General features: G+C 40.1%; 1 protein-coding gene across 3 annotated transcripts in view; it reads left to right on the forward strand.

Annotated features, from left to right (window-relative positions):
* The window catches only part of CHD6 (chromodomain helicase DNA binding protein 6), a 182694-nt gene that overhangs the window by 24072 nt on the left and 134074 nt on the right, over nt 1-24548 (forward strand). The gene's annotated exons all lie outside the window — the stretch shown is intronic.

Raw genomic sequence — 24548 nt, forward strand, 5'->3', positions numbered from 1 at the left:
AGTTTACAAAAGTGGTGTAGAGTGGTGTAATAGATTGAGTCATTGGTCCCAATTCTTGATTCTCCTATGGAAGTATTTTACATTCATACCCTTGCCATATAACCTCAGATGGAATTACCCCTTGATTTTGGGCTTGGCCATGACTTGTGTTAGGCCATATTTAGGCCAGGAACAGGAACCTTCTTATCTTCAAAGCCATCTATCTTGTCTTGCTTTGTACCTTGTACCTGCCGGCTTGTGTTTGCCTTAGGCCTGGAGAAGCCGCCTGGAATGTAGAAACCATCTTACCCTGTCTTACTTTGTGCTTTGCTTTTCTCCTAGGGGCTTGTGATCAGCCTGGGCGGTAGGGTGGAGGCCTGGGGGCCAGGGTGTGGAGCCGGAGGGCTTGGTCAGGCCCCAAAACCCTTTGTTGCTAGAGACAATGCAAGGAAAAGCCCCTGAAGCATTGAAGGGGGAACAACCTCATTTAGCCCCTCCTATAAAACTCCGTACGCTTTTTTGTTTGGGGAGGTTATGGTCTTTTCTAGCCTGATCTCCCGAAGCCCAAACACGCCAAATAAATTCTAATAGACCAGTTTTGGTGTCCCGCCACTCATTCCTCCGGCTGAGCCTGAGCACTGGCTTTGGCCCCGTGGGATGGATATTAGTAGTGGCCGTGACGCAAGGAGAGGTTGGCAGCAGGCTTGTGCTGATGGGCTTGGCCTCTTGTGCCTTTGCCATCCTCATGAGAAGAGCCCTGAGTGGCTGTAGCCTCCTCAGCATGAGCCTCAGAGTGAAACCATAGAGCAGAGCCACCCCAGCAGACTTGTGTTGACGGAAAAAACATCGAGCCTAAGAGAAAGCTTGTAAGTTTATTTGAGCCAAAATGACGACGATTGCTGGGAAGCAAAGTCTCAACGGATTGAGAAAATTCTCCAGAAAGTGGCCATTTTGCAACTTATTTTATACATTAGAATCAAAGGAGGAAGGTTACAATCCATTGGTTGTAGGGGGTGGGAGAAAGCAAAGCGGGGAAATACCTGGGATTGGATTAAAAAGTGGAGAGACACACTTATTTTACAATGGTGGGTACAGGATAGTTAATAGCATTTTACAGCACATAGAGATGGTATTTGGGGAACAAGATAACAATGAGGGATTTTGTAGATTCCTACTTGTATTGTGGCTTGTGCCCCCTGGGGGGTCCGGAAAAAGAGATTACTCTGACATTCCTAGAGTATGTTATCTTAGATGCAAAAAGACAACAGAGAACAGATAGGCTCACTTAAGGTAAAGATTGACCTTTGTCAAGGAAGCCACAGGCCAAGGATGTGACTTCCCGCTATGGCCCACCTTAGTTAGGAATTTTTCTGTTCACCCCATCCTATGTGGTTATTTTCAGTCACCTGAGCTTGTCAGTTTTAACATGTGGCCCCTTTTCCGTCTACACCTGTGTGGAGCAGGGCCAATCCAATGCAGATGCCTGAGGGAAAATGGAGTGCTGATTGGTCTGTTGTGCTTATTACTGTGGTAATGAGTAATCCAGGACAGCTCCAGGGCCTTTCGTTGCAGGCTTTCTTGGATGGTCTCTGCTAGTACTTTGCCATTTTCGTACAGGATGCCCAGTGAGTGCCCCACCCTTCTCATCCACTGCCTTCTGCATCCTAGTGTATTGCTCTCTACTTATAGTTTCTGCCTACTTATCTACGGTATTATGTTCTCTCAACGTTTCTTCGTCCGAGGCAACATTTCCTTTCCTTATCCCTAGTTCCTCCAGGCTCTCTCAGTCTGACTTCTCAGCTTCTGCCCCTGTTGCTTAATGCCGTCTTCTTTCAGGACTTTTCATTTCAGATTTCTGAGAGGAAACTGATTTTGCCCAGCGGTTTGTTTTTCTTTTGCACCCTAGAAATGTCATGTCCTTAGCTGTTGTCCTTTTTAGACATTGGTTGCAATTGGTTTAGGGACCCACCTCTCATCCAGTGTCCGGGGGTCGGTTGAAAGGCGGGATCTGTCTTGAAATACATGTTGCCTAGTACTGCCTTATTAATAGAGGCTGTGAAAGTGTGGAAGGCTTAGTGATAAGACTGGTCTTTTACACGGTGTCGTACTTCATCTGGAGATTTTAGTATTAAAGCTTGTCAGTTTCTGGGTTCATCAGTTCACCAGAAGGAAAGCTTTTAACTTGGTTTTTGCAAGCTTTTCATTTTCTGGGACTGCATTCCATTTTTCTGTTTCCTGGTTCCAAGAAACCAGCCTCACAGCATGAATTCTCAGGATGAATTTCTTCTAAGGGAAAATGTGAGAGAAGGGACCATCTACTGGAAGAAAAGCTTACTCATGCAAAACCTTCCAAAGAGTTAAGAAGAAAATAAGTCAGCTTATTCTGAAGTTTTAGGTTCTGTAGCCTTTCCCATAGCTTTTCTGTATAGGGGAAGAGACGGGTCATGTTAAAACTGGTTTATAACAATTATAAGGTTGTGCTTTAGCTTTATCTCCATTTCATGTTTTGTGGTACTGTTTAAATACTACTTTAAGTAAATGTTCATTTAAAGTTGTTAGTTGCTAATATATAGAAATATGATTGATTTTTGCATATTGATCTTACATCCTATGACCTTATTAAATGAATTTACTGGTTTTAGAAGCTTTTTTTTGTAGATTCTTTGGGATTTTCTGCATTGATATGTCAAGTGCAAATAAAGACAATTTTTTTTTCTTTCTGTTTGATCTGTATCCCTTCTATTTCTTTTTCTTGTCCTATTGCACTGGCTAGACCTCTGGTGTGATGAGATTAGACATGTCGTGTTCCTGAGTTTAGGGGAAAATAGTACAGTCCCATTAACTAACTTTTTCATCAACGCCTTTTATCACATTGAAGATGTTTTCTTTTACACCTAGTTTTCAGAAACTTTTTCTCATAAATGGACATTGCATTTTGTCAGATACTTCTTGTGTATTTATTGAGATGATCATGTGGGTTTTTTCCCTTAGTCTATTGAATTCCATTAATCGATTTTTGGTTGTTAAATTCCTCTTGCATACAGGATAGAGCCTACTTGGTCTTGATGTATTATCCTTTCTATACATTGCTGGATTCAATATGATGGTACAGTTGACCCTTGAACAACACAGGTTTGAACTGCACAGGTCCACTTATACACAGATTTTTTTTCCAACAAATGCAGTCCTTTCTTTTTATCTCTGGGTTTTGCATCCAGGGATTCAACCAACCACAGATCAAAAACAGTAATTTCGATCTGCAGTTGGGAATCCGCGGATATGGGCGGCCAACTGTATGCATTGTTCTATGCTGTTTTATGTAAAAGGTCTGAGCATCTGCAAGTTTGGGTATCTGCGGGGTTCCTAAAACCAATCCCCCACAGATACTGAGGGCCCACTGTAGTGAAGTTTTGCGGGAGTCAAAAGTTATATGCAGTTTTTTTACTGCATTGGGTCAGTGCCATGAATCCCCGCCATTGATCAAGGGTCCACTGTAGTTTTAAGGATTTTAGTGTCTTTGTTTTGATCTTTGTCTTTAAACTATGGTTTCTTCTATTGCCATTGCTGGACTTGGTGTTAGGATAACGCTGGCCTCATAAAATGAGATAGGAAGTGTTCCCTCCTGTTGTTTTCTGGAAGAGTGTATGTAAAACTGGTGTAATTTTTTTCCATAAATATTTGGTAAAATTTGCCATTGAAACTGTCTGCACCTGGAGTTTTCTTTGTTAGATGGTTTTTAACTATAAATTTACCATCTTTAATAGATGAAGAGCTAATTCAGGTTGTCTTTCTTCTTAAGTGGGCTTTAGTGGGCTACATTGTGTCTTTTGAGGAACTTACCCAATTCATCTAAGTTGTCCAAATTCACAGATATAAAATTAATGTTATTATCTTTTTAGTGTGTGTAGGAACCCTAAAGATGTCTCCTTTTTGAGTCCTGATATTGGTAATTTGTGTCCTTTTTTTTTTCCCCTTGATCATTCTGGCTAGAGGTTTATCAGTTTTACTGATCTTTTCAAAGAACTGGCTTTTTAGTTAAATTAATTTTTGTCTTACTATTTTTCTGTTCTCAATTTCATTGATTTTTATTCTTTATAATTTGTTTCCTTCTACTTTAGGTTTAATTTGGTCTCCCTCTTTAGTATCTTAAGGTGTAAGCTTAATTCATCTGAGGATTTTTTTCTTATTTTCTAATAATCTTTTAATACTGCTTTCCATAAATTTTCACATATTGTGTTTTGATGTTCATTCAATTTAAAATATTTCCTAATTTTCCTCATTACTTCCTTTTTGGCCTAAGGGTGTTTAGAACTGTTTTATTTCCAAATATTTGTGGATTTTCCACGTACCTTGTTAATGATTTCAAATTTAATTACTTTGTGATCAGAGACTATACTTTGATATAATTTCAGTTCTTTTAAATTTGCTGAGATTTTTTTTTTCATAGCCAAGGATATAGGCTATATTGGTGAATGTCCCATGTGCACTTGGAAAGAATATATTCTGCTCTTGCAGGGTGGAGTGTTCTATAAATGTTAATTAGGTGAAGCTGTTTGATAGTGTTATTCATGTCTTCTATATCCTTACAGTTTTTTTGTATACTTTTTTATGGATTACTGAAAGAGGAGTGTTAAGTCTCCAACTATAATATATATAGTTATATATTATATGTTATTAATTATATATAACAAATATGCATATATTTCTCCTTTGACTTCTATCAGTTTTTGGCTCATTTGTTTTGAGGCTCTGTTGTCAGGTGTATACATATTAAGGATTATTATATCTTCTTGATAAATCTAACCCCTTTATTATTATGTGAGTGGCTCTTTTTATCTCTTTTAATATTCTTTCTACTGATGTCTGCTTTGTCTAATATTAATGTACCCCTCTTGTTTTCTTTTGATTAATATTTGTATGGTATATCTTTTCCATCATTTTACTCTCTATCTTTAAAGTAGATTTCTTACAGAAAACATCTAACTGGGTCTTTTGATAATCTGTGTCTTTTAATTGGGATGTTTAGACCATTTTCATTTAATATAATTATCAATATGGTTGGATTTAAATCTATCATCTTGCTGGTTGATTTCTGTTTGTCCCATCTATTCTGTTCTCCCTTTCCTCTTTTTATTCCTCCTTTTTAGGGTTTTTAAAATTCCATTTTATCCCCACTATTGGTATATTAGTTATATTTCTTGTAAAAGTTTAGTGGTAGCCCTAGGATTTACAATATGCATCATAATCTACCTTCACATAATACAATACCTCACATTTCACATACAGTTACAAGATTCTAACAACACAATATACATACTTCTAGTTTTTCCCTTCCAGTCACTGGGGTGAGAAGTGAGGACTGGCCATGGATGAATTTATGAAGAGGTAGCTCTTACACAGGAACACTGACATTTTCTCTATTGGTTTTACATGTACGTTTTGTCTCCCTCCATTGAGGGGAAGGTTTTAAGAAGGTATAGCTGTGTTCTGCTTCTGCAGTGTTCTTCGGTAATTATTAGTGCACGTTGAGCACGCAGTCAATGCTCAGCAGATATTTCTGCATGAGATTTAGTGATACTAATGGCTTTACTTTTTCTGTTTATCCCTAAGAAACTTTGAGTGGTGATGGTGGTGATATTATTCCATTACTTACTAGCTCCATTTTCTTTGGCAAGTTACTTTGGTTACTTCATCTATATTACTTTGGGAATAGTAATAGTATATACCACATGAGATTATTAAAACGATGAAGAAAAATAGTGCAGTAAATGTTAGTTGCTGCATTCTAGTTTCTTAATTATTATTGACAGTGCATATTAGAAAGGCAAATCCAATTATAAGTTTTTAGAAGCTAAGTTCTTTGAGTAGAAAAACTTTTAATATCTCAAAACCATCTATCTCAGTGTTGATAAATAAAACTACTTCTGTATTAATTAAGGAGGTAACCTTTGCTTGGAATATTAACTGCAGAAAGGGAGCAGAGTTAATTAATTTCTACCTTGCTAACAGTAATATGCTATACCCTCTCTCTTACCCTAGGAACAATGTGCCCTATTCCCAGGGGACTAATGTCAATACAGAAACAGAGTTCCCAGATCAGCTTTCTTTAGGACCAAAGGCACTTAATCTTAGAGTTCATTTTCAATTATATGTCAAAACTGTAGTCATCCTTAACCTTTAGGCATCATTTATTATTGTTTGCGTTTATAGTGTGTCTTCCTTTTTACCACCGTTATTGACCAAATCCCATACAAAGATAATGTAAAGCCCAGAGGGAATCATAGAAAGGTGATGATAGTGTGGTGAGAGTTAGTCAAAATATTTGGCAGACAGCAGCTATTGGGAAAATATTATTAAGGCTGGTAAGTACAATATTCGGGATTCACTGTTTACCTAACCAGAACGGGTACAAAACCGTTGTAGATCAAAGAGAATTATTCCTTGTATGGCCATGGTGCCTGTATTCCTGAACTGCTTTATTAGATTAGTGGTCATGACATTTGAACAATACCCTCTTCTATAAATGCAGTCCACTACTATTATGGATAGTAGTGGAACAAGGATAATTATTTGTGTGTTTTTTTTAAGTTTTGGAAAGAAACAGGTGACATATTTGACCTGTAAATATACAAGCCATTATAAAAGATATGTTTTGGTAATTAGTTTAATTGAATAAGTTTTCTCAGGGAAAAGGAGCTGGACGAGTTCAGTTTGGTATCAAGACATCTTGTTTACACCCCAGTAACAGAACATTGCCTCTCGGAAAGCACAGCTCCCAGGAATGTTGTAGCGAGAATGTCTGCTGACAAAAGAAATCTGCCCGACGTATCTCCCTACAGTTTTTAGAGGCCACTACTGTCAGATTCTGTGGTGTTTGTTTTGTAAGAGGCTTTCTGCAGTTTTTCAGGACTCAGGAATAGTGGCCAAACTTAGATTTGGTTGTGAATTCCTGTCTCTTCTTTCCTTTAACCTTAAAAAAATTTTTTTTATTATGGAAAATTTCACATACACAAAAAGTAGAGAGACTAATACAATGAATCTTCGCGCCATTCTTGTTTTATGTATCCCCTCCCACTTTCTTTTTGACCCAGAGTATTTTAAAGAAAATCCCAGACAGCCTGTTATTTCACCTATAAATATTTTAATGTTCATGTCTATCAGATATGGACATTATAGAAAAGCACATTGTCATACCCCATAAATTCCTTACAGCCTCATTTCTTGATATTATCTAGTACTGAATCTCTTCTCTTGATTTTCTCAAAAAAAGGTCTTTTTACAGTTAACTCTTTGAAGCAGGTCCAAATAAGGTCTACCTAATGCATTTGATTGATACATTTCTTTAATCTCTTTCGATTTATAATAATTCACCCTCCTTTTTTTTTTTTTTCCTTTTTTTTTTTGTTATGTCACCTATTTCTTGAAGAAACTGAGTCAGTCCCCTTGCCCACACTGGATTTTGCTGGTTGTATCATTGTGTTGTATATAACATGTTACTCTTTCTGTATTACTAGTAAATAGGTACCGTGTTTCCCCGAAAATAAAACCTAGCCAGACCATCAGCGCTAATGTGTCTTTTGGAGCAAAAATTAATATAAGACCTGGTATTATATTATACCCGGTATTATATTATATTATATTATATTATATTATATTATATTATATTACCCGGTCTTATATAAGACCGGGTCTTATATTAAAATAAGATACATTAGAGCTGATGGTCTGGCTAGGTCTTATTTTATGGGAAACATGGTAGTTAGAGGCTTAACTATTTTTGTAATCATTCATATTTTTAATTATTCATTGGAGGTATATTGTGCTTTCTGTTCACATTAGCAGACTATAAGGCTTGATTGTCCCACTTTGTACACTAAGATTGATTGGTGGGTTCATTTTGACATAGCCCTTTGTTAAGATTTTCACCAAGAAAATCCATGGGGAACATTCTGACAACCTGCAGATTTCCAGGTCTGTTCGCCTTTCATCTAATGGTCTTAGTTTAACATTCATTGATGATTATTTTCTGAGTCATTTATTTCACTGTTGTTGCATTTTAAGAAGACTGTAGAAAATGAAATGAAAAAACAGTTTTTTGTGTTTCTTTTTTAAGGAGGGCGCAGCTCACAGTGGCCCATGCAGGAATTGAACCGGCAAGCTCGGTGTTATTAGCGCCAGGCTGTAACCAACTGAGCTAACTGGCCACTCCTGAAATGAAAATTTTTGATTAAGAACTTTTTAAAAAACTGCATATAAACTCTGAGGTGTCTGGAAAATTCATTTATTCAAAGTATTGTTTTCTTTGATTATGTCTAGTAAAAGTAGTATCATTGTAGAAAAGAATGTTTAAAAGTTGTGTGTTTAGCCAAATTAAATGCACCCTATTTATTTGCTTTTGAATGAGTTGTCTTTAAAAGGTTTTATGGGAACAGATTTTGAGCTAGACTCCTGCTTTGGGATTACCATGCTTTTTGTGAAACGTTTTTACCTGAATTGGGGCTTGCCCCAAGGATAATAAAATTCTATGGTTACTTTGGTTGGGGATTATGGATCATGAATTCATATAGGTTACTTGAAACCATATAGGTTATTTATTCTCACTGCTGTGGTCACATATTTTTCCTGTAATCCTACCTAGTCGGCTGTCGTGTGTCAATAGTAATGTTTGACTTTATATAGTACTTCCATATGTCAGACACTATGTAATTTGCATGTACTAATTTATTTAATCCTCACATGATTATCATTCCTGTTTCGCACATGAGGAAACTGAGGCAGAGAGATTAAGTGATTTGACCTGGTCACACTGCCAATGAATGGCAAGGGCTAGGATTTGGACCCAGTTGGCTGAATTTGTGCGCTTAAAAGGACAGAGTGGATTATGTAGTCTCATTATTACTAGAAAAATACCTCAAGTGTACTGTCTTACTAGCCCTGGAGGATAATCTATTTATATTCATATGTAATGTAAATAATATACACATATATATGTATTTGGTTTCCTTGTGTGTATGTATATATATATATAGAGAGAGATACAAACATAGCTTGTCCGTGTGGAGGGACAAATATTCTTACTCCAAAACCTTTTTAAAAATCTCTGAACTTGACCTTAGATGGAGGCAGAAACACCTCCAGGCTCTGGTAATATTTTCTGGTGTAGGAGGTCCTATGGGTTGAGAATAGATGGAAAGGTCACAAGGGAAACCTAGCAGACAGCTTGAAGTCAAGGTCAGATTCACACAGGATACTACTCGGATCTTGGGACCTTTTTGCCTTGAAGTTTAAGCTACTTGCTCTCTAAACAGCCACCAGATCTTAGCTACACAATTTCATATTATATGAGCAGAAAGCCATATAGCTAGTATCCTATACCATAAAAACAATTTTTAAAATTCTCCAAAACATAAGATATAGCAGTCATAGGTGTCTCGATTACAGAACCAAGAGTCAGGACTGTGGGGGATCTTGTCCTGTTTGTCTCTTACTAAGTGAGTTTTTAAAAATTGAGGTAATGTGTCACATATTTTAACAAACTGTTAAATAATTCTCTCCCTCTCTTTTCCCGTCATTCTGTTTTCACTTCAGCAAGCGAATTTATTACTTCCACCAAATGTCAGTTCAGATGGGAACAGTGAATAATTTGAGCAGTCATGTTCTTTCATAGAAAAGTCTCCACATTTCTCTCTTTATATTTGAATTATACTTGTTTTGTACTGGTCTGAGAAGAGGTTAATCTGTGTGGATAAGAAAATGACTAGATCCTTAAGAATCTGAACATTGTAACACCCTTATGGTTTGAACCCGTGGTTATCATTGATAAGGGGATAAGAGAAAGCTTCCTTAGGTCAGGAGCTGAATGAGATGGGTTTATCTAGGTGTCTTTTCGTCTGTGTTTGAAGCTTCAAACTGGTAAGATTTCACAGGGAAGTCCTCCAGCAGTCAATTCTCTAGATATAAGAGTGAAGATGGATTTAAAGGCAACATGTTTCCTAATTTTATTCTAGTTACACATTCAAATATTGACACTGTATATAATTTTGATAATCATTATTGCATGGTTAATTTTTCCCAAATTTAGAGAATTTCTTAAAGTACTTAACACTTTTTTTTTAAGTAAAGATGTTCATGCCTTCTAACAGAAACAGATTTCCTGACTCATCTTCCTGACTTCTGTGCAGCCTTTCCTTTTTAGTAAGTTTTTTGAAGAAAAAAAAGAATATGTTACCATCTTATGTTGTTGTTTTTTTTCATTTTAAACCCAGCTTTCTTATTCACCTAGAGAATGGAAAACTCAGGAAAGTAGGGAACATATTAATGTTGTAGGATTCATTTCCCATGGTGTTTTTTTTTCTCTTAGTAAGTAGTAAGTATTATATGTTCTGGGGTCATAGAATTGTAGGATTTTAGGGCATAGAATCCTTAAGAAAGGATTTCTAAAACCTTAGGTCAAACGCCCTAATTTTACAGTTTAAGAAACAGAGTTAATTCTTGAGTTTCCTTGGTGACTGTCTGCGTGTCTTCTCTTGCTGGTTGCTGAGTGAAGCGGCCAGCTCCTCAGACACAGGGTAAACCGTAAAATGAGGGAGAAATTTGAGAAATGGTTGAGTTTGGTGTAATAGAAATTCAAGATGAGTTTTATGTTGGGCATTTGCTAATGCAATTCTCCCTGGGATTGTGTTAAAGACAAGCTAAAGGTGAGCTGCCCTTGTGGGGGCTCTTGGCTGACGGGGTGGGTGCCGTCCTGTACTATAGGAGGTTGGCTTGTCATGTCTGGCCTGTGTCAGTGGGCCTTTGCCTTGGCACTGGTCCCTGGAGTCACAGCCAGTTGTGACTTCACTGTGTTGCTTTCACTTGGTGTGCATGATGGGAGCAGCAGCAACTGCATTCATGATGAAAGCTGGAGGTTTCTCTCCACAAAGTTGATGTTTGCATAAAGATATTTTTTTACTGGCCATCTTATAAATTCTTTTTCTTGGTTCTCATAGTTTTCACACTGTTTCTTACGGCTTAGAAGAGAAACAGTCACATCATATATACGTAGTAATTTTGTGTCTTTCTGGTTTCCACATCTCGGAATGTGTCCCCATGCTCTCTAGAATGTCCAGAGCAGTGCTTGATAGATAGAGGCCTCGTCTTTCCCAGCTTTTTAATAGGGGCATCTGCAGCATCTCACCATAAGATTTGACTTGGTTTTGGGTGGATATTTATGAGGGTTGATAGTACTTCGACCAGATAAAGTATCTTAGTTCAGCTTTTGACTTTGCAAATTAAGAAGTTTACAGACTATCAAGTTTCCAGAAGCAAGCCGAAAAGATGTGGGGTATTAAGTGATAATATTAACTATCTGGGAATATGTATCCTAGCGAAGAAAAAGCTGTGGGATGGTTTCATTACCCTCAAGTACAGGTAGGACCTACGCTGGCCAATGAAAGCTTCCGGATCATCTGTGAGAATGAGAAAACAGTCTGATGCTCTGGGCCTGCAGCTGGGCCAGAGACCACCAGACAGATGTCCCTGAATACTTTCACTGGTGACGTGGAGCAGGAGCAAGAACAAGCAAAGGTACTGCGCCCTTGACCCTCAAAGATCAGCTCCCTTCCTCCTGCAGTTTCCCTCCAGGGCCCTCTGCTGACCAAGCTTAACATCGTGGGCTCTGAAGGAGAAGCACTTCGAGTCCCTTGCATTATCACAGAGCAGGTGCTGAAGGGTGAATCTGGAGTGGAGAGGCGGTGAACTGATAACTGGCTCAGAAGCCAGACACCAGAGGACATACTATAGAACCCCACTTTTATAAGGTAAGGAAAGAAGCGAAACAGAGCTATGCTGTTAGAAGTCAGGCTAGTGGTTACCCGGAGAAAAGCAATAGTGACGGAAAGGAGCATGAACAGGGAGGGCTTTTGTTGTGCCGACAGTTCTGTTTCTGGATGTGGGTGCTGGCGCCGGGGGTGTGTGCAGTTGTGAAGAGCTATCCTTTTTTTTAGTGCGTAGTGTACTTCAATATGAGTTAAAATGCGGTACAGTCTGATTGCAAAGGTAAAACTTAAAAATAAGAGTCAGTCTAGAATAGGGGAAATACAAAATAATCCATGCTACCTCAACCTTTCTTTCTTTTTTTTTTAAACTTGTTTGAGAGCTGTGCAACTTAATGTCAGAAAACAGGTATCTCATTCATTCAGCAAAATGTTGTCAGAATACCTTTCTTTTCATTTGGGATCAAATTGTTACTCCCGAGGCCTTCTGGAGAGCCGCCACTTCCACTTCCTTTTGTTGCCCTTCTTGCTACATCTTCGAACAGCAGCTTATAAGGTTGTTGTTGTTTTTTTGTCTTAGTCGAAATAAAATATCACTGCTCTTCTCTGTAGCGTTATCTTTGCTTTTATCTTTGTCATGATATACCCTTCTTCTTACAGCAGCTGGAAAATCACCAGATCCCTTTTCTTCTGCCCATAAGATTTGGGAGCCTGCAATGCAGGGGTTAATCATAATAGGAACCGTGGCGTTGGTTCTGGAATTGGTGGTGATGGGAGAGACTCAGTGTGTGGCTTTGAAAAGCTGCAGGCAGAAGCAGCTCAGTACTGTGGTTCATTCAGGAGCAGGTAACCCTGAGTGCAGAATCTAAGGCATCCACCACGTTGGCAGTTGAACCTGGATCTGGGAGATGGATGTGGAATCTAGACAGGAGTTGTATTCCCAGAAAGCAAAGGTCGCAAAGAAACTCTGCCATTATACTGGGGATAGAATTTAGGGTGAATTTTAAAGTGGCGCCATCTGTTTAAAGTCCAGTCATTGTTAAATTAAAGTGAATAATAGTAAAAGACTTGGAATTACCTGCTTTTCTGTACAATCTCATATGTAGGATATGAGAGAGTTCTTGAGCTTTGCGTGGCTGGTGGTCCTCTTGTATCTGGAGAGGCTTTGGCCAGAGCAAGGCTTACCACAGCCACGAGTCCCTTGCAAAAACTGTTTTCTTTTATTTTTTGACCCTTAAGTCATTTGAGAGTAGAGGGAAGAAAATAGTGTAAGTGGTGAAACTAGCAAGGGGGTCTTTTCATTTATAGACTCAATCCATGTACTCAGCCAAGCAGTACATGGGTATTTACTGCATTGGAGGTCCTGTCCTACAACACGGGTCCTGAAGGTGAATCTGATGCAGTCCCTTGACCCTCTGGAGGGTTATAATTTTGTATTCCTATGTTGGGGGGCTGCCTTTATTGTACTTGTCTGTGACATTCAGCCTTGTCACCAACTCCTTTAGGAGTCTGTTGAACCTTTAAGAACTGATACTTGGATTTCACACACAGGCTAAGGAGGGTTTTCTGACTTTTATTTACTGCATATTATTACTGGCCTGGGCTTATACTATGCCACCAGTAAAGGGCTTCATTTGCAAATGTAGCATCTTAAGGAAAGAGTGCCGGTGATTGAAGGTATGACTCTCCTGCGCATGTATGTATTCCAGAGTGGCTGTTGGAAATTTCTGTCCTCCAAACTGCTCATCTCTGTGTAGAACAGTCTCGAATCCCATCATTACAGCGGGTTGTCAGTGCTTGTGGTGATAATGGAAGGGAGCGTGGGGACGAGTAGTATAAATATAATGTAATGTAAGTGGGAGATTATGGGTATCAAAAAGTTAAATTTACGTTTCAAAATGGTTGTCTTTTGATCTGGGAATTGATACTCCTTACTAAATAAACAAACAGGCTTTGGGGTCTCCTGCTCATTCTGGACATGAGTTGTGTCATCTGTCACCCCAGTTCTTCTAAGGTAGCGCCACATGCCACTCTGAAAACCTGCTCAGTTTTACTTCTCGTTAAGTAGTTATTTAGGTGTTGGAAGTCAGTAGTTTTAACAATATGTTGTTTGCTAATAAACTAAAATAGCAATTTGTAGACACGTTAGGTGGACCACACGTAATGTAGATGGTATGAACAGATTTTTGTCCATTGGCTTAAATTTGCCTAAGGTGGCCTTAAATTTGCCTGCAGGTTCTACTCTTAGTATAGTACCCGGATTTGGAGAGCCAGGGCATTTTACTGGCAGGAGATTCCTGCCACCAGCCTCACCATTCAGCCCGGGCTAGCTGGGCTTGTTTCGCAAGAACTCCGGCGCGTCTCGGTCACATCGCATCGCGCAGCATTGTGCTTTCTGTATCCTCCGCAGACTGGTTCTGCATTTATCACAGTACTCTCTCCCTTTCAGGTTTTGGGGAGGGGGTGTGGGAGAGGATTAAGAACTGTTTCAGCCTTTAAAAATCCAGGGCTTTGAAAATATCCGTCTCAATTTCTATTAAACAAAAATTCCTGGACCCTAAGGAAAGTGCAGGGGGTGTCAAGAGTTGAACAGGGTGTAGGAGACTGAAATGACTGTGGAATCTGTCAGGGTGCAGTGTCCTCCTGGGTTCGCAGCAGGCGATTTCATGTCAGATACGGAATCAGGATGCGGGATTTCACCTTAAACTTGAATGGAAAGAAATTTGTGTCAGATTCAGACTCCAATGGGGAAAAACCACTTTGGAAGAACCTTGGGTTTTTATTTTACTTTAACAAAATAGAGTTGTAGAAAGAGGGGGAAAGCCCATCTTTTCAGCGCTAGGCATTCCACAGATTTAGTTGATGTTTTCAGATTGTAGCACTTGGGCTGGCTCTTCTGTTTCCTGTAGAATAGAGTGTGGAGCCTCGATGACCATAAATATGTGATTTTTATTATTTATTCCAAAGTAAAAACTCTGCTGAGTATTGTCTGTATTATGATTCTGTTAATGTGTTTACTTTGTTTCCTGCTGTCTTGGATCGCTATCAGATAGACTGTTCCGTACTGTAATTTGCTCCAAAACAATTTTGTTTTAACAATTCAGAATTTAAATGGAAGGCTTTATGAAAGTAAAGAATTTAAACAGAATTACTTGCTGTTATATTCCCTAAAGGTTTTATCTACGTTTATCATGAATAATTTGTATATTTTGTTCTCTTGTATGTAATCTTATCTGAAGGGTCCATCCATCTTGTCTAAAATGTGCTTAAAAGGTCCAAATGAATGATAGTTGTTTTAGTTGCTTCCTGTTCACCCCATGGATGGGTCAAAACCATCCTCTGCTACAGTCTGCTTTTTTGTGTTTTTTGTTTTGTTTTGTTTTATTTTGCCACATGGGCTTTCTTTTCTTTCTTTTTCTAGACTGTTGTAATTTATTTACAGAATGAATATCTTTCTAACCTCTGCCAACTCTCTGAGGTCTCATCTAGAACCTCTCCATAGCCTGACCTCTCACCTTGTGCTCTTTTCATTTGCTTGCAAGGCAGCGTGATGTAGTGCTAAGAGGGCAGAATTGGAACCCAGGAAATCTAATCCTTGTACTTCTGAATAATTGTGGGCCTTTGGGCAACCAGACAGCTCTGACTCTTAGTTTCCTTATCTTAAGATAAAAGGATTGTATTGCCTGAGCTTTCAGTTCTCTGCCTTCACTATATTTCAGTGTTGACTGTTCCTTCAAACTTAGCCTATCCAGGATAGAATTCATCTCCCAAAAGATGGTTTTGTCCCTGTTCTGCAAATGAAGAAACTGAGACCCAGGGAGATTAAATAAATGGTACAAATCATAGTGTTCAGATTCTAGATACCGTCACTCCTAAGTCTGCTATGGGTATTATTCTTCCTCCACAAAAGGCATTGAAGTGTAACGAGTCAGAAAGTCTCGTGTACTGGTGAGACCCCTTGAGCCTGAATATGAAACGTTGTGTGTAAAACTCTGTCTTCCCACATTAGGTTATACCGTGAATTTTCAGGGCTCTGAACCTTGAGTGGGCGTGGCTGTCAGGAGATTGGCTTCTTCAGTCCTGTGTTCACAGATGTGAGCGTCCCTGATCTGGGTCCATTGACAGTAAGGCGTAGGGTCTAATGCTAGTGTAAAAAAGCACAGTCCGGTTTTACTTTATACCGTGATCTTTGATAGCTCTGGTAGTGCCTGGCCACTGGCTTCTACTACTGTCCTTAATAGTGATGCTTATCAAGCAAGTTGATTTTTATCACCAGATGAGGAGTTTTAAATGAGTTTCTCTGATTGAAAAGATGAACTGGGATTTGAAGTTGATATTTTTCCTCCTGTGTTATGCAAATGTGCCTCATTCATCATTAAAGTCAAAGTGTTCGGCTTTGTGATCTCAGAGGTCCCATTCAGTTCTGATTCTGTGACTGCAGCACTATTAAAATAAATGTTCCTACTCGGTGAAAGAGAACTTCTTTAGTTTACACCTTTATACCATCTCAGACACAACAGATTGCAGTAAGGAAATATAGCAACACAGGGCCTTGGTTGAAGTCAATAGTAATTAGTTTGAATAACCAGAGGAGATGCATTCAGTTAGGAAAAGCCTTGTTGGTAGCGCAGTTGACCAATAGGAAGCTTCTCAAATGGACTTTTCTAGAACTCTTGGTCCAGTAATAGCAGTTTACTCTGTTGGAGGTGTAAATTACTCTTAACTGCTGATTATGTCTTCTCACAGACAAGGATTAAAATCAGTACTCTTGATTTGCCTTTTGACTTGCATTGCCCATGTACAGAGTAACAGAGCTTTTACTATAATACATTAAATGTTTAAAATACTTTTCTTTTGAGGAGCAAAGTATCTTAAATTAATGTTAGTGGCAGTAGCGTACTTTCTAGCCAGCAAAACAGAGAGCTCCGCCTCAGTTTGGAAGTTGACCGTACCGTGCCTTTTTACTGGTAGTGTTCGGCAGATACTTGAACGTAGGCAGCTACAGTTTTGGAGAGAAGGGTTTTAGCCTGGTGTATTGCCCTAATACCAGTATGGTTCTTCTCTTTTGACCCCCCCCCCAATTAATAAATCCATATGTAATATTAATATATTGAATTTATTCATTTATCAAATACTGTGCTAGGAATTAGATATATAGTAGTCATCCAAATAGATAGGTCCCTGTTCTCATGCCCCCTTTTAGTCTTACAGATGTGAATGCCTTTGACGGGTAGTCATGAGCTGAAGGTGGTGTGTGTGATAGGTTCTCTCTGCCCTGTAATTGACAGCATCAAAGATCGAACTGTGCAGACTTTCCTCTCACCTAAGCTGTACACAGAAGGTAACTTTCACAGAAGTTGATGTAATTTACAAATTCTCTATGTTCCAAAGAAAACTTCCAGGCACCAGAAAGAATTCGTGTGTGTCTGTCTGTCTGTCTGTCTGTCTGTCTGTCTGTGTGGGTGTGTGTACATCCTCGGTGTATTTTGGTGCTGTACTTACTACCTTTAATGGACAATAAAACTTCTCATCCAGAGCATTGAAACTACAGGAAATCCTTACGATTATTACAGAAGCATTTTTTCACCCCAGTTTGAATATTCTAATTGTGCAGAAATATTTCCACTAGGTCATAGGGTTTTCTTTAAGAGGAAAGAGTGACCATTTGCCATTCGAATGCCCTTCCATTGTTGGTTGGTTGGCATGAGCTTAGACTGAAAAAAATAAAACATCAGAGTACCAAAAAAAAAAAAAAAATTATTGAATACTAAAATGTTAGTTATAAAAATAAAGAAGGGCTGGAAGATGAAGTTTGGGAAGCCTCCCAGAAAATAGAACATGAAGAGATAAAACATTTTTTTAATGAGATAAAAGTAGAGGTACAGTCCAGAAGGTCCATCATTCAAATACAGCAATAGGAGTTCCATAAAAAGAAAATAATAGGGAGTTATGAAGAAATAATACAAGAAGATTTCTTAGAACTGAAGCAAGAGTTTCCAGATTGTGAAACCAGATGCCCAGTCTCATGGATGAAAATAGCCCCAAGGCTCATCATTGTGAAAACGCAATCCTAAAAACTTTCTGAGAAGGAAGAGAGGTTATATATACAAATGATTAGGGATCGGAATGGTTTGGATTCCTTAACAGGTCCTAGTGGAAGGAATAGGACAATGACGCAGTGCTCTCAGAATTCTGAGGAGAAACCTATTTCCAGCCTGTAATTTGCTACCCCCAGACCATCAAGGTAGAACAGAAACATTCACACATGAAGATCTCAAAAACTTACCTCTTGGTCATTTTCTAGAGAGTTAATGGACATGGTGATTCACCAAAATGAGAATAAACCTAGAGAAAAGAAACATAGAAGTCCACTCTTGAGAGGAACAAAGGGAATGAATCCCCAGGAGGTTGGTTATGAGAAGTCTCAGGAAGGTAGCTTTGAAGCAGATTGGAGAGAATAAGACCCGAAATTCACTAACGAAAGGAAAACAAACTGAATTTAGGTTGAGATGAGTTTTAAAGTTTAGGGGGAGCATTTTGAGATAAGTTATTGGTTCATAGAAAACAGGGCACATTTTGAAATAAGATACTATTTTTAGGGGGAAAATTACCCAAAAAATGATTTTTAGCACAGTATAGTTCATAGCTTAGCTGTGAATTGAATATTCATTTAATAAATAATGGTGATAATAACCATATTGGGACGATAACAGTTCATCTTCTGTAACGGGGGCTACTTGTTTTTATAAATAAAGATTTATTGGAACACAGCCACACTCATTTGCATGTTGTCTATGGCTGTTTTTATCCTACAATGGCAGAATTGAATAGTTGCAACACAGACCATATGGCCTAACTATTTATTATCTGGCTTATAATAAAAATACTTGCCAACTCCTGTTTCATAGGAAGAAACCAATAGAATAATGTTTAAAATGGGGGAAAAATAGTAGTTTTCGTATCTTTTTTTAGAAATATTATGGAAAGTAGCAGAAGGAACAGCTAAAGATAAAATGATTACCTTTGGGAAGAGTGAATGAGGAATGGGGAGGAGTAGAATCCAGGAAATGTTTTTTTTTTTAGGCTTTACATTGATTTTTAAGTTAAGTACGTGTATTACTTTGAAAAAGTCTGAATGAAGAATGCTGAGAAATTTGATTGGACTGGAAGAACGGAATAAACAGGAAAGGAAAAACAAGCTAGAGGCCACCGGTTACGGTGAAGAAAGCGGGAGCTCAAAGCCTTTTCTGTAAACACAGTGTTTCCACTTACTCACTCACTGATCCCGTGGACAATCATGGAAGAGTCCACACATCAGGCACTGGGCTCAGTGCTGCAGAACAGAGTTCCTTCCCGGAGGGAGCTCGGGCACCTAAAAGCGGGCGGCACGCGAAGGGGAAAAGATGGTGTCTCATGGTGATGAAGCTGCTCTCGTGCTTTTCACGAGATGCTTTCACGGTCCAGGGAAGTTGAATACGGTGTCTTGGAGAACATGACACCAGAGCTGAGTTTTGAAGGATAAGAGACTGCAGAGGAAGGAAGGGCAGTGGAAGAATTTCCAAAATGGAGGCGTCTCCTAAATGAAACCTGAGTGAGCAGGGCTGGTTTCAGAGCCTGCAGGTGTTCAGTATGGTGGGGTGAATGGCAGAAGGAGCCGCTGACAAGGCCCAGAGGCCACCTCATGTAGGCAGGGCGCTGTGTTATGTGGAATTTGTATTGTTTGCTGAAGACACTGTAGATACACAGTCTGATTTTGTTTATACTTTAGGAAAATGTACTCTTGGTGCAATGAACCGGATAATGGAATTAGGGAAGGAGGCATAAACAGTAGAGGCTATTTCGGGTAAAAGAGGAAAAAAAAAAGACAAAATGATGGGAGTAAACTGAAGAAGTGGACTGGGGAGGAAACAAAGGGTTCAGGAATCATAAAGGAGCAAAGGGGGAAAAAGGAAGGAGGTAAGGATGGCCGAATTCTGGGCTGGGTGGCAGTTCGTGGGACATTAGCCTCTGATGGAGAACACAGGGACAGGTGTATGTGCATAAAGGTAGTACAGAGTTAGATTTGGGAGGGGTGGTGGGGGTTTTGTGGCGTCTGTGGAATACCTGATTGGAACTGGCCGGGATGCAGTTGGACATGCCCACTTGGAGGCCAGGAGGAGGGCTTGGATTTGGAAATGTGCAGTGGTCGTGGTGTAGGGAGATGAAGTTTGGGAACTGAGTAGAGAATTCAGGGAGCCCTTGTGGTATTAAGAGTATTGAACCCGGAGGACGCTGCCATTTAAGGGTTAGGCCTTATAATAAGGAGGAGCTTAGCGAGGAAGAGGAGCTTTGGAAACCGGCAATCAGGGGAAAATCAGGAGAGAATGGCCCCCAAGAAATCAGTGAAGTGAGAATTTTAAGAGAAGGAAGTGGTCTATAGTTTAAAGTGCTGCGAGGAAGTCAGAATAAAGCCTAAAAATGCCCATTGGATTTAGCAGCTAACGAGTTATTGGTAAGAACCACTTTAGAGAAGCAATATGGGAGGAAGTTGAAAAGTCAGGTACGTGGGTGATTTGTTAGTATAGTTAACTATTTTAAGATAGAGTCGAACCTGTTTCGTTGTTGAGGAGAAAAGAACTGTGTGCAGAGATCTAGTGATAGGAGAGGAGATGATTCTTCATTCGACAGATGTTTATGGAGCACCAGTTATGAGCCCAGTGGGTGCACAGCGTGGACAAAACAAAGCTTACATTCACGTGTCTCCCGGGTCATGAATGTACAATCAACTAGACGTCATACAATGTCAAGCAGTAACAAGTGCCAGGAGGAAAACATCTAGGGTAAGAGGATAGGAGCGGGAGGGAGGAGGGGAGAAGTGTTTTCTGTTGGGTGGTTAGGGAAGGCATCACTGACGAGGAAAGAGCAACGCAAAGGAACCCCGAGTCTGAGGTGGCTGAGAAGTGGGAGAGAATGAATTGATTCCAAGTACCGATGGGAGGGTTCATTATCCTCCAGAGAGAGGGCCACCTTCCCCTGAGACCGGAGGGAGGCCCACAGGGACAGTCCACTCTCATGGCTGCCATGTGGCTAATGTTCACCAGGTGGCAGACACTCTAGATTCTCATCCCTTTTATTCTAAAACCCTATGAGATAGTTATTGTCCCCATTTTACAGACGAGGAAACCAAGTCTGGAAGAGGTTTTACCTGGCTGATCATTGTTAGAGCTTGGATTTACACTCTGCTTTTGGGCTTCAGACCCTTGCTGTTATCCTCCTGGGGATGCTCCAAGCCCATCAAAAGACAGATGAATTTGTTTAGGTTGTGAAAGGTGGAAAGGTGGGGAAGTGAGAAGTTGAGGGGTACATTGCCCATTGCCTGCACCCTCTTCGTGGTCAAGAATGGTTTTCAAGAGTCTTGGTAAGAGGTGGTTGGCTGGAGAGGGATTTAAGGAAGGGAGCATTCCCCAACACCCAGCTGCCTTTTTTTTTTTTTTTTAAATTTTATTGGGGAAGGGGAACAGGACTGGACTTTATTGGGGAACAGTGTGTCCTTCCAGGACTTTGTTCCAAGTTAAGTTGTTGTCCTTTCAATCTTAGTTGTGGAGGGTGCCGTTCAGCTTCAAGTGGTTGTCCTTTCAGTCTTAGCTGTGGAGGGCGCAGCTCAGCTCCAGGTCCAGTTTCTGTTGCCGGTTGCAGGGGGCGCTGCCCACCATCCCTGTGGGACTCGAGGAGTTGAACCGGCAACCTTGTGGTTGAGAGCCCACTGGCCCATGTGGGAATCGAACCGGCAGCCTTCGGAGTTAGGAGCACGGAGCTCCAACCGCCTGAGCCACCTGGCCAGCCCCGCAGCTGCCTTCTTGAGTAACGCTTTCCAAATGAGGTACCATTCCTCATGTTTCCTTTAAACCCTCCCCCCCCTTGTAACAAGGTGGGATTGCCTTGGTTCTTAGGAGCCTGCCTCGAAGTTAAGAGTGGGCATACATAGGTTGTAAAAATACATGTGCACTGTGGAAAATTTGAAGTGTATCTGATTTTGAAAGTTGCTTTCCACGTACTCTTCGTCACATTGGGCCTGTTAGAGTGGAAGGAACAGGGCAAAGCTCCCTGTCCTTCCTGCCGTCTCCATATAAGGGACCCTGGTAGCAGTCTGTTGTTTGTGCACTTGTCTGTGTGTGCATGCATAAACACACACTTTCATAGTGAAATAGGCCCCTTGGACTGCACAGGGATTGTCAGGATGGCAGAATTCTCACAGTGTAGTAAATGTAGGTGGTTTCTGTGAATGAATGGTAGAATAGAGTGTACCTGATGTTTTACTATTTTTAAGTGCCCATGGCAGCACTGAGGAACTTGGAAATGGCTCAGGCCATTGCAGAATTTTTAACTGGAGAGAGAGATAGTAATAAAAATAACTTGCAAAATGTTCTTATTGAAACCTGGCACTCATTTTTCGTAATGGAATCACGGTGAGGGAGTGAGTGTAAGAAGGAAGGTGAGTTTTTATATTGTTTGCTCTTTATGTTATTTGCAGTTTATCTTCTTGTAAAGGTAATTAGATCCTGCATTCATACTTAAACACTGAAATGCAGTGAGGGGAGCAGGAGGCCCACCAGTTTTCATGTAATTCAGAAGTTATACACATTTTTCCCCCCTGCTGACAAATTTCCTCGTTTGCCCACACAGTTAGGAATTTCAGAATATGCCTGTATTATGTTTCTAATTAAGTTGTGGGATGCTGAAATTACTGTTTAATTTGTTCTTTATTGAACCAAAAAGATTTAATCACAACTTTTGAGCGACGGCAACACAGCAACAGAGGCTGTAAAACCGTTTCCAGTATTGTGCAGAAGTACATGCTTTCGGGCGCATCTATTCATCTATTCCTGCTCCATAAAATTTAGCCTTACAAAAAGATGATGTAGTTTTGTGTTTTTTTAATGTGTGCCATAAAAGAGGTAAAAAAAGAAAAAAAGTAGAGCTAATTTAAGAGCGTGCTTTGTAAATTATTAGGTACTATTTGGAGAAATAAAAGTCAGTAACTGCTTATTGAACACCTATTGATGTTGCTGATGACATCTGTCATCCTGTGGGTGGCAGATGCTGGTATGTGACAGTCCCTCGCGGTGGTCTAAGTAAGTGCCCAGTAATACATGAGGTCTGCTGAGATTGCTTTCAGTGAGCTAGCGCAGTTTATTCTCAGAGTAGCATCACTCCCACTCACTTGGAACCCCCCACACACACACCCACCTCAGCGAATGGGGTGGCCTTATCTGTGCAGCATGAATGTCGCTGAAGGTGCAGGTGGCATTATCTTGTATGTGACCAAATTGGGGATGGGGTGGAGATTTGGTTTCACGCATCTCTCTTCTTCCAACCCTGTTCTCTTTGCTGAGTAATCAAATTCACGCCATACTTGAGTCAGCCCCACCTCTTCCCCCATCTTTCCAGCCTGTGTTCATCTGCCTTCTCTGATCTTCTCAGGCCCTGTGTTGACAGGGACCCAAGAAGCGGTGGGCGTGTGTGCTCAGCATGGGCCTTTGTTCTGATCTCCAAACTCTGCTGGAATAGGCATTTTCACACTTCACCCTACCTCATCCCTGAGCTTCCTCTAAGGCTCAGGTTTGTTTCCTCCTGGCTTATTTCCATGGGATGTATTTTTCAAGTGGAACTGGCAGCAAGAAGAACTGCAGCAAGGTACAGATCCAGTGGCACATTGCCTGAGTGCTCTTCAGAAAGCCTGAGACGATTAAAAGTGCCATTAGCAACGCAAAGCTGTACCTGTTTTCCCCACAATCCTGGCAGTGTGGTGGCCCTGCGTATTTCATGCTAGTTTGTGATATTTCATCGGAAATTGTGTTTTGTGATGTCTCTACTGCATTATACTTGTTCTTTATACTATATTAAAAAGTAGTTTTTATTGGCATTTGGTGGAATGTATTTTTTAAATGATTTCATTTTGTTGGGCAGAATTTTGAGTACATATGTCTGATTATTGATAATATCCCTATTTATTAGCTGGATTTATTTTCCAAACTTCCTTCGTCATTTCAGAACTTGTGACAGTTTTTCACGTTTGAGGATGTTGGTTTCCTGCAGTCTGATAATTTAAAGTTGAGAGATAAAGGAGATAAACTTATACTAACAGTATTTACTTAGAACTGACTCCACTATAATGAAGATTAGAGGGCAAAATTCTGTTCACTGCCCTGATTCAGAGCCCTTACCCATTCTCTGGAATTCAGTTTTCTGGAGGTGAACAATTGTTGCATCACACGCTAATCCTCACAGTGTTTCTTAGCATCTTTTACTAACTTGACTGCTTTTCCTGCTTTGGCAAATTCTATCCCTCCCCACCCCCGCCTTACCTGCTCGCGTGTCTAGCAACCTCCTTGGCTGCTCTGCTTTTTGTGAGCCTCACTGTCCAGGTAGTATTTTAGTCCTTTTTTCTAGAAAATGCCTCTGACTCTTGGAGGAAAAAGACCCTGAATTGATAGACATTAAACTGACAAAGTATAATTGAGGTCTCAAGGATGATTAGAATCACATGCCTTTCATTTTTCTCAGTTTGCATCCAACGCACACCATGAACTCACTTGGAAAATGGGATCATCTCAGTTTAATCTTAAAGTTCTACTTACTGCCTGCACACCTCATTCATCTGGATATGAGAAATAATTATGAACACAGGCTAGTTATGCACCTCTGGGATGGTTTCCTGAGGGAGTGGGATTCTGTAGCTCTGTGGGACGCCCACGAAATCAAAGTCAGCGGTACAGATGAGGCGGCATCTGTGCCTGGCTAGACCTGGCTGCTGAGATTCGGCCGCCCCTCCATTGC

Source organism: Rhinolophus sinicus, chromosome 13 (assembly GCF_057876585.1).
Source record: "Rhinolophus sinicus isolate RSI-liver-muscle chromosome 13, RSI-T2T, whole genome shotgun sequence".
NCBI classification, from domain to species: Eukaryota; Metazoa; Chordata; class Mammalia; order Chiroptera; family Rhinolophidae; genus Rhinolophus; species Rhinolophus sinicus.